The sequence below is a fragment of the Aplidium turbinatum genome, chromosome 3, assembly GCF_918807975.1.
Source record: "Aplidium turbinatum chromosome 3, kaAplTurb1.1, whole genome shotgun sequence".
NCBI classification, from domain to species: Eukaryota; Metazoa; Chordata; class Ascidiacea; order Aplousobranchia; family Polyclinidae; genus Aplidium; species Aplidium turbinatum.
This window is the reverse complement of record NC_137474.1, coordinates 35,371,826-35,379,936: the sequence shown is the minus strand read 5'-3', so window position 1 is coordinate 35,379,936 and position 8,111 is coordinate 35,371,826. Positions and strand designations below refer to the sequence as shown.

Below are 8,111 nucleotides of genomic sequence, written 5' to 3'. Positions count from 1 at the left end.
GCTATGCAATCACGTCAGGGTTAGAAATGTTTAAGGATTCAACCTATTTCGTACCAGGGTTAGGGTACGAAATCGGGGTGCGAATTGTTCAGGGGACGAAATAGGTTGCATCCAGACTCAACACAGACATATAGCTTTATTTCCGAAAAATGCCAAAGAAAATAAGATCTTATCCTTTTGCTATGCTACCGGACAGCACCATTTTACAGTAATATTCATACCCAAATTTTTGTTGAACATGCTCTCAGAATACCCCAAATTCAAAGTAATTTTTCAAAATTTTCTGGGAGAGATCCTCCAGACCCTCCACCGCTAGGTGTCGCCTTCGGCGAACACACCGCTAGGCTTCACCCGCTGACCGTCAAACCACCCATCTTTTCCCTTTCAAAATATCTATCTACGCTACTGAATTGGATCATTGTCATTGGGGCCCGCAAAGCATATTCTGCACAGGGCCCGAAATACCCTAAGACCGGCACTGCTTATGACCCTCAATATATCTTTGTTTTACATAAGTGTGATGCATTTCTGGTACTTGTTTATGATTTTTTAATGTTGAGACCAATGTAGGCTAGTCTTCTATAAGTTTTACTTCCGATGTTTCAAATTATATTGCTTTTTGTTTGTAAAAGCGCCCTTCTAGAGTTGTAGGCCTATTGTTTATTTATACAACATTAATAATTAATGCATGAAATGTGCAGGCGAAAATTTGTTGCAAAGAGAAAGATTTTTTAGTTTATTTTTGTTGTAAGTCTTTAAAGCTTGATTGGGGTATATTAATTTACCTTACGCCGAAGAAAAGTTGGTAGACTTAAGTGAATTTTTTAATTTAAAAAAGCGATCAAAATAGAAGTGAAAATACAAAGCGCGAAGAACCAAAACTTCACATTTAATCTTAAATCTGACGTCATTGTTACGTCATTTTCAGTTGACAGCCGCAAATGCTAAAATAATATCAGATTACCTTTTCGGCAAAAGACGCACTGGATACTACTTACTTGATGTTAAATTTTTATTCAGAGATTAAAAACACTGCTCAAGTGCTCATAAAGGTGTGGTTTCCAAAACTAAATCTTAGCGCTTACTCCAAGTGACTGAGCTATCAGGCGGATGTGAATTTTTTGGATACTTTGTGAAAGTGAAGAATAATTCTTCACTTTCAATTATTGTAAGCTAACACAATAAACTATAAGTAAGCTATATTGAATTGATATTAATAACAATACCGTTTATTAATTTTCATTGCTTATCTAAGTACTGTAAATTAGTATACTTCGGTAGATGATCATTGTGATGGCTTTTTTGCTTTGAACGTTAAGTCTGTCTTAACAAAAAAAAAACCTTAAGCGAGTAATGTCAGTCTGGAATTGCATGCGGGAAGTGATTTTCTGATGTCTCTGGATTTATTAATATTCAATTGAACACTGAGAATATGTCCTTATAATCTTTGTAATGTATTGTATTGAGTTTAAATTTAATCGTTGTTATTGTGTTCATAAATGCAGTTGCACTGATGAGAATTTAATATTCGAAAACGCGTTCTGCAACATTGCTTTGCACGCTCCAATGCCTGATGGTAATTTTTAGTAGATTTCCGTCGCGCGATGAAGCAGTGTATGATCTTGTGTTTCGTTTTTCTTTGCTTACTGCAGTGTTCACAAATTTGGCTATTTTTTATGTGACTTGGCTATTGAGTGTTTTTTTTAATGGCCAAGCCTATTTGGCTTTTTTACCTGATGGCCAGAAACATGCTTTTCTATAAAACATATCAAAAGTTCTACTGGTGAATGATAAAGTTTATCTTCAGCGTTTCCGCTGACTTATAGCCCACAATAAACAGTAGTTAATGAAGCGAAAAACCTCTCGCATTTTCCACGATTGTCAATCAGGTTAACAAGTCGTTGAGGTTGACACCAAAACACCATCAGGTCTTGTCATAGCCGTACGAGACCGAACCATTTTGGGGGGGCAGAACGTAAATTTGCCCAAATCTGCACGCGTTTATAGAAATTGCCCAAATATAATGTATGCGGTGCATGATAACAGTGAAAAACTAGCATAAAATTTAGTGTTACTATCCTCACTGTGTATCCTTTTCTGGTGTTTTTTTAATTCTCCATTGTATAATATCTATGCCAATGAGGTAATATCAAAATTAAGATAGGCATACACATCCAGATATAATGTTTTAGGTATGTTGCTCTCATAGTCAAATTTCTGCAGTATTGCAGGCGCTTACTAACTGCGGACATCAGAACCAAGGGCTATACATCTTCAGTAAACTATAGTACTGTACACATAACCAATGCATGCCATCGTGTAGCAGTAACTGTTGAATGCTTGAGCAAAAAACTATAAAAATATGCTTTCTACATTATCACAAGAAACACTTTCTATGCATGCAGCTTGCCAACATTTTTTTGCAACCAGAAAAAGCAGGTCAAGTTAATGCAAACAACTGGATCTGTTTCACAGAACAGAAGTCAAGATAGGCTACTAATGAAAAAAAGTGGAGCTGCCATGTTTCACACAAGATCTTGCAAAGCAAATATTTTGCCAGCTTGCATGGCAGGTGTTGAGTTTGGAAAGCTTTGAAATAAATGAATATATTATGATTGGTTTGAGATTATATATTTCAGCAGTAGCATTTTAAATGTTGGTGAAATTAATATGACACAGTTGCATAAACAAACTAAACATATATATATATGTTTAGTTTGTTTATGCAACTTTTGTTATTTTTGTTTTAAAAATATATATATATATATTTTTTTTTGGGCGCAACTGCATCATTTTAATTTGGGCAGTTTTATAAAAGTAACCAAACAAATTAGCTAAGCAACACCACAACATTAACATTACATTTAACAGGTATAACATTTTTTTGTTAAATGTCGTGGCATTGCTTAGCTATGTCCGTTTATGGTTGAAAAAGTACTGTAACCTCTCCACACGAATTGTTTTATAAAAGTATTCACCAGATTTATATAAATTCATATTTTGTAGTTGCCCAAATCAAGATGATGCATTTATGGATATTATGAAAAAAATTACTGTAAAGACTTTGTAAATTTTGATGCCGAGGCAACTGCACTTTGCCAGTTTGGGCAGTCTTATAGACTATCATCAGATAATTTCATATTTTTTGTTGCCCAAATCTAAACGATACAGTTATGTAAATGGGAAAAATTAATGACGTTGTTCATTTTGGGGAAACTGCCTCACGCTAATTTGGGCAGTTAGGCTACATAAAAACAGACTAATCAGTTTCATCAGATAATTCCATGTTTTCAACTGCCCAAATCAAAGGCTGTACTTAGTTTGATAGGTAAAAGATATTACTTTATAGTTTTTCTTAATTAATGCAATTTTGTAGCTTTTCATATAAAAATTTTTGCCCTAACAATTGCAAGATTTTGCCCGAATTCGCGACGTTTTGAAACAACAGGGGGGGGGCAGCTGCTCCCCTGGTTCGTACGGCTATGGGTCTTGTGAATTCAAGTTTGAATTGAATTCAGTTGAATTAGTGTCAACCACCTGTTAACCTGATTGATAATCTTACCGAAATGCGGAAGGATACAGACCTCATTTACTTCTGTTATTTGTGCCAGCTGGTCTGTTACTCTATGTATTATGTTTTCTTCTTACTGTCGTGCCTTACTACTCCAGTCAGCAATGCTTGGAAAGAGTATTTTCTTTGGTAGCAATTGTGAAAAATAAGAGTAGAAATTTGATTGGTAATGAGACATTGAATGCGATACTAAAAATCCGTACACATTTTCTACTTCAAAATATGTGTTGTGTTAATTTTAAGGTTAGGCGATCCCAGAAAAGTTGAAACTCTTTACAACAGACAATATGTACGGTATGCTGATGGTGATAAAAGTGATGCATTTTAATGAATTTTAGTGAATTTTAATGACATTTAGATGAATTTGATTTATCATTGCAACTTTGTGATTAAGGCTTGGCTATATTTTGTAATTAAGGCTTGGCTACAATTTGGCTATACTTTGCAATTAAGGCTTGGCTATAATTTGGCCATATTTTGGAAGTAGTTTGGCTATTTCCTCAGTTGGCCACCTGGCAACCCTGATCGGTTAGTGGCTGCTTATTTGCAGACATTTCTGAAGAAATACAGTTTGTTTGCAATGACTAAAGAAAAACAACAAGTCGAAGAAACGGAAGTCCCAATCTTCCAGCAATCTAAGTACGGTAGTCAGACTTGGAATTTCTCTATGTAGAGAGAAAAAGTTTTCTCTGCCTATAAAACATTGAATGGCAGTTTTATTAAATATTTCTGGAAACTTCCTTGGTTTCGTATTATTTGAATATCTACTAATGCCATTGACTAAACGTGCCTTTGGTATGTGTGACCTATTCAAAATACAAATAAAACTAATTTTTAATGGTTACCCAGCTCCAACCAAATATGAAATCACGTGAAAGACGCAAGTATACTTCATAACACAAATAGGCCGCAATTCGATTGATCGCTGTAGTAGTCCTGGGGTGCTTGCGACGTTTACGCATATCATTTTACGTCATTATATGGTATTTACAGCATCGTGGTCCATTGTACTGCAGGTAACGCGAAATGTGAATTACTGTGTTCGTTTACAACATTTTGAATAACCACTTTGCACAGATGCTTATGATTCATTATGGGTAGCCAGTAGCCTACCAGCTACCGGTTCGATGTGAATCACAAAGCAAAGTAAACTGGCATGGCACGTAGCTTAGTTCAATCAAAGAAAAAGAAACATTTCGCACCTAACATAGCCTATTTCAAGGAAAAAAAATTTCCAAAGCAGTAAAATCTATTGATTGATAAAACAAGGTTCAGAATAAAGGACAGTTAGTGAATTGAATCAGTAATAGGTTAAGGTTGCAATCATGCAAAAAGTAACAAGAAAAGACGCAAGTGGGTTAGCGGCGGTATAGACCTAGTTAGAAAACGTTTACCAGTATCTTGAAAGGACATTTTGCAATGGTTTGTGATACGTTGAACGACCTTTTACAGTAACTGTGGTTGAACTGCATAAGAGGTAGGTTGTCACAATAAGTGGCAGCAGTGGCGTAGCCAAGGGGGGGGGGGGGTTTGGGGATTACAAACCCCCCCCCCCCCTTTGGCACGCGTGTGACGTCACGATATTGAGAATGATGCTTTCAGTCTAAAAAAAATTGCCTAATTTTATACAAAACTGCATTAAAAGAGTGAGTTTTACCAATACCAAACATTCAAACATCTCAGCGAGGAATTAGCAACAAGAAAACATAGAGACTTATAGCTTTATTTCCGAAAAATGCTGAAGAAAACATGATCTTATCCTTTTGCTATGCCACCGGATAGCACCATTTTACAGTAATATTCATACCCACATTTTTGTTGAAAATGCTCTCAGAATGCACCAAATTCAAAGTAATTTTTCAAAATTTTCTGGGGGAGGCCCCCCAGACCCCCCGCCGCTGGGTGTCGTCTTAGGCGAAAACCCCCCCCTTTCAAAATTCCTGGCTACGCTACTGAGTGGCAGCTAGCGCACAGCCAAAATTTCTCATGCATGTTTGGGCTCCATTTGTATGAATAGGCCTGACAGGCTTCCAAGTAATATCGCTTTACTCTAATCTTCATTCACGTGGAACAATTAAGTGCTGTTCATATTCCGCGCTCTTCAGATTTCAATCTGTCCACCCCATTTTTCGCAATGTTCTCTAAGTGCGAATTTTTTGGCAAGCATTGTGAAGAAAAAAGTACCGGTAGTTCAAAAGTTTACTAAACTTTATTCCATCACGAACATTTCTATCAATCTTGTTTGTAATGGTACAAAGTATAATGCAAAATATGTTGTTAGGTTGATAGCCTACACTCCCTGCAATAGGTCTGTCATACTTTGCTTACCGAAACTACCTGTCAGCTAAACTGAGTAGCACATGTGGAGTGAGTAATATTTTACATTTAATGCTCGGTTAATTTGATAGGCCTACACTTTGACTAGGTTTTAAAATTAACGGCATAACAAGTACACGTTTTCGGTGGCATGCCAGGAGGCTACTTGTAAAAAGAACATTGAGAGTTCTTAATGCTTTATGTAAGTAAATTAGCCAAGTAAGGAAGAAGATATTTCCCTGATCCTTCGCGATAAGTTGCAGCAGCTTGTAAGAGCGATGGAAGAGAAATGTTCAAAAACACAGTAGATTTAGAGAACTTTTAGAGCAGGGGTCACCAACCTTTTTTGCATGCGGGCCACTTTGGCACTAAGGAGAGCTGTGGCGGGCCGCACTAATAAAATGTTAGGTAGGTTGACTCTTATGCTAGAAAAGAACGCATTTCGTACCCAGTATCCAGCGTTACATGTTGTTCATAGTTATGTTAGAATACCGTAGCAACAAAATTAATCGAACAACGCTACTGCTAGGCCAAGCTCCTTTTACAACACTTTTGACTTTTTTAACAATGCCTAATAAATAGAGGCCACTTGTTTTGTGCACTTATAGCGAGGCGAGCGGTTTCATCAGAATATTCATCGCCAAGCAAGAGTGGTGTTGTTACTTCGCTTCGCAAAAGATATCTTGCAATTAGGGAACGTTCAAATATTACGTAACGCCTTCGAGGGGGAGGGGGGGTTTATGCAAAGCGTTACGTTAGCGTCACATCGGGGGGGAGGGGGTTCAAGCAAAGCGTTACGTAACGCTTTCGAGTACGAAATGGTAGTTTTTCGTGCTGAATTTGTAGTGAAAAAGCGTTACATGGGGGAGGGGGGGATTGAAAAAAGCGTTACGTTGGCGTTACATGGGGAAGGGGGGTCAAAAATTCGGAAAAAAAGCGTTACGTAATATTTGAACGTTCCCTTAACAGTTTCAGTAAACAAGGAAATGTTTGACACATCGCAATACAGGCAACAATAGTGACCTGCAAACATATCAGCGAAAAATAGGCTCCAATAACAGGGAAAAAGAAAACAGGTACCATCTTCTCTTCTCTCGTGTTGTCGCTATATGTCAGGGCATCCGTTGGCTAACCACTGCCTGGTGTCGTCATCGATAGAAACTAGGCCTTCCATACCATGAGGAGGTCTGTATAGCCGGCAATCCTTGATAATGTGGGCTGCCGTCTGCATTTCACCACACTCACAAGCAGCACTCTCTGCCGAAGAAAGCAAGTACCTCCACCCGGCCGCCCCGGCAAGTACCGACTTTGGAAAACTAAACTTGCTACAACTGTCGCTATAAAGTTATGCGGAAGAACAATCATCAGAATGGCACCCCCAGACCAAGCACAGCGCCCTTGTCAGGGCGAACAGCACCAGCTGTTGTAGGTCAAGGAGTGACCATTCTGCAACTAAATGTTGAAGGCACCACCAACGCTAAACTAGACATCATCACACCAGGTGCCATGAAACAAACGCTTGTGGAAATCACCGAAAAGTCGTAATTTATGAACAGTCTTCCCTCAAAAAAGCAATGAGTTGGTTTTTCATCCTTTTTGTGAGAATCTATAAAACCGTCTTTCTTTTATTATAGACAACTGTCACTTGCGGTGCTCATCAGCGTGGCAAGAATTTGTTGATTAACAACATTTTGCAGTACTTGCTTCGGCAGTACATATACTATAATTGGAACGATACAGATTAGCATGGCTCCTGCGCAAGGATGACACGCAAAATCGTGAAGCGTTTCATATTTCTTAAAAAAAAAAGTTTTGCAGTAGGCCTACTAAGCTAAATATTTTCATAATATAATCAGAAAAAGTCTCTAAATTTATATGTAATATATTATCAATTTATTATAAATTGAGTTGGCACACCGACCCATTTTGTCAACAAAAACTTGCATAAAGAGAACACTGCTCGTGAAACACAATAACGGTGAAACTCGCACTAGTGTTTACATGACATTTGCAAACTTAAAATAAGCAACCCTATGCTCACAGACAATTTCAAAATTCGAAAACAGACGTTTTAATCAACCACTGGGACAGTGTGGCTGGACATCGCATTGGAATAACTTTAAGCAACCCCCACCTAGAACTATAATCTGATTGGTCGATCGGTGGAATCGTATGCAAAGCGAAAATATGCTTCCAGGAAAGTATTTTTTGCCTTCGTGCTCTT

General features: G+C 37.7%; 1 non-coding gene across 1 annotated transcript; it reads left to right on the top strand.

The window, feature by feature from the left end:
• Positions 1-7,583: 7,583 nt before the first annotated feature.
• LOC145767668 (U6 spliceosomal RNA) lies at positions 7,584-7,685 on the top strand. The gene has a single exon (XR_014288837.1). It is a non-coding gene; the product is annotated as a U6 spliceosomal RNA (small nuclear RNA).
• Positions 7,686-8,111: the final 426 nt, after the last annotated feature.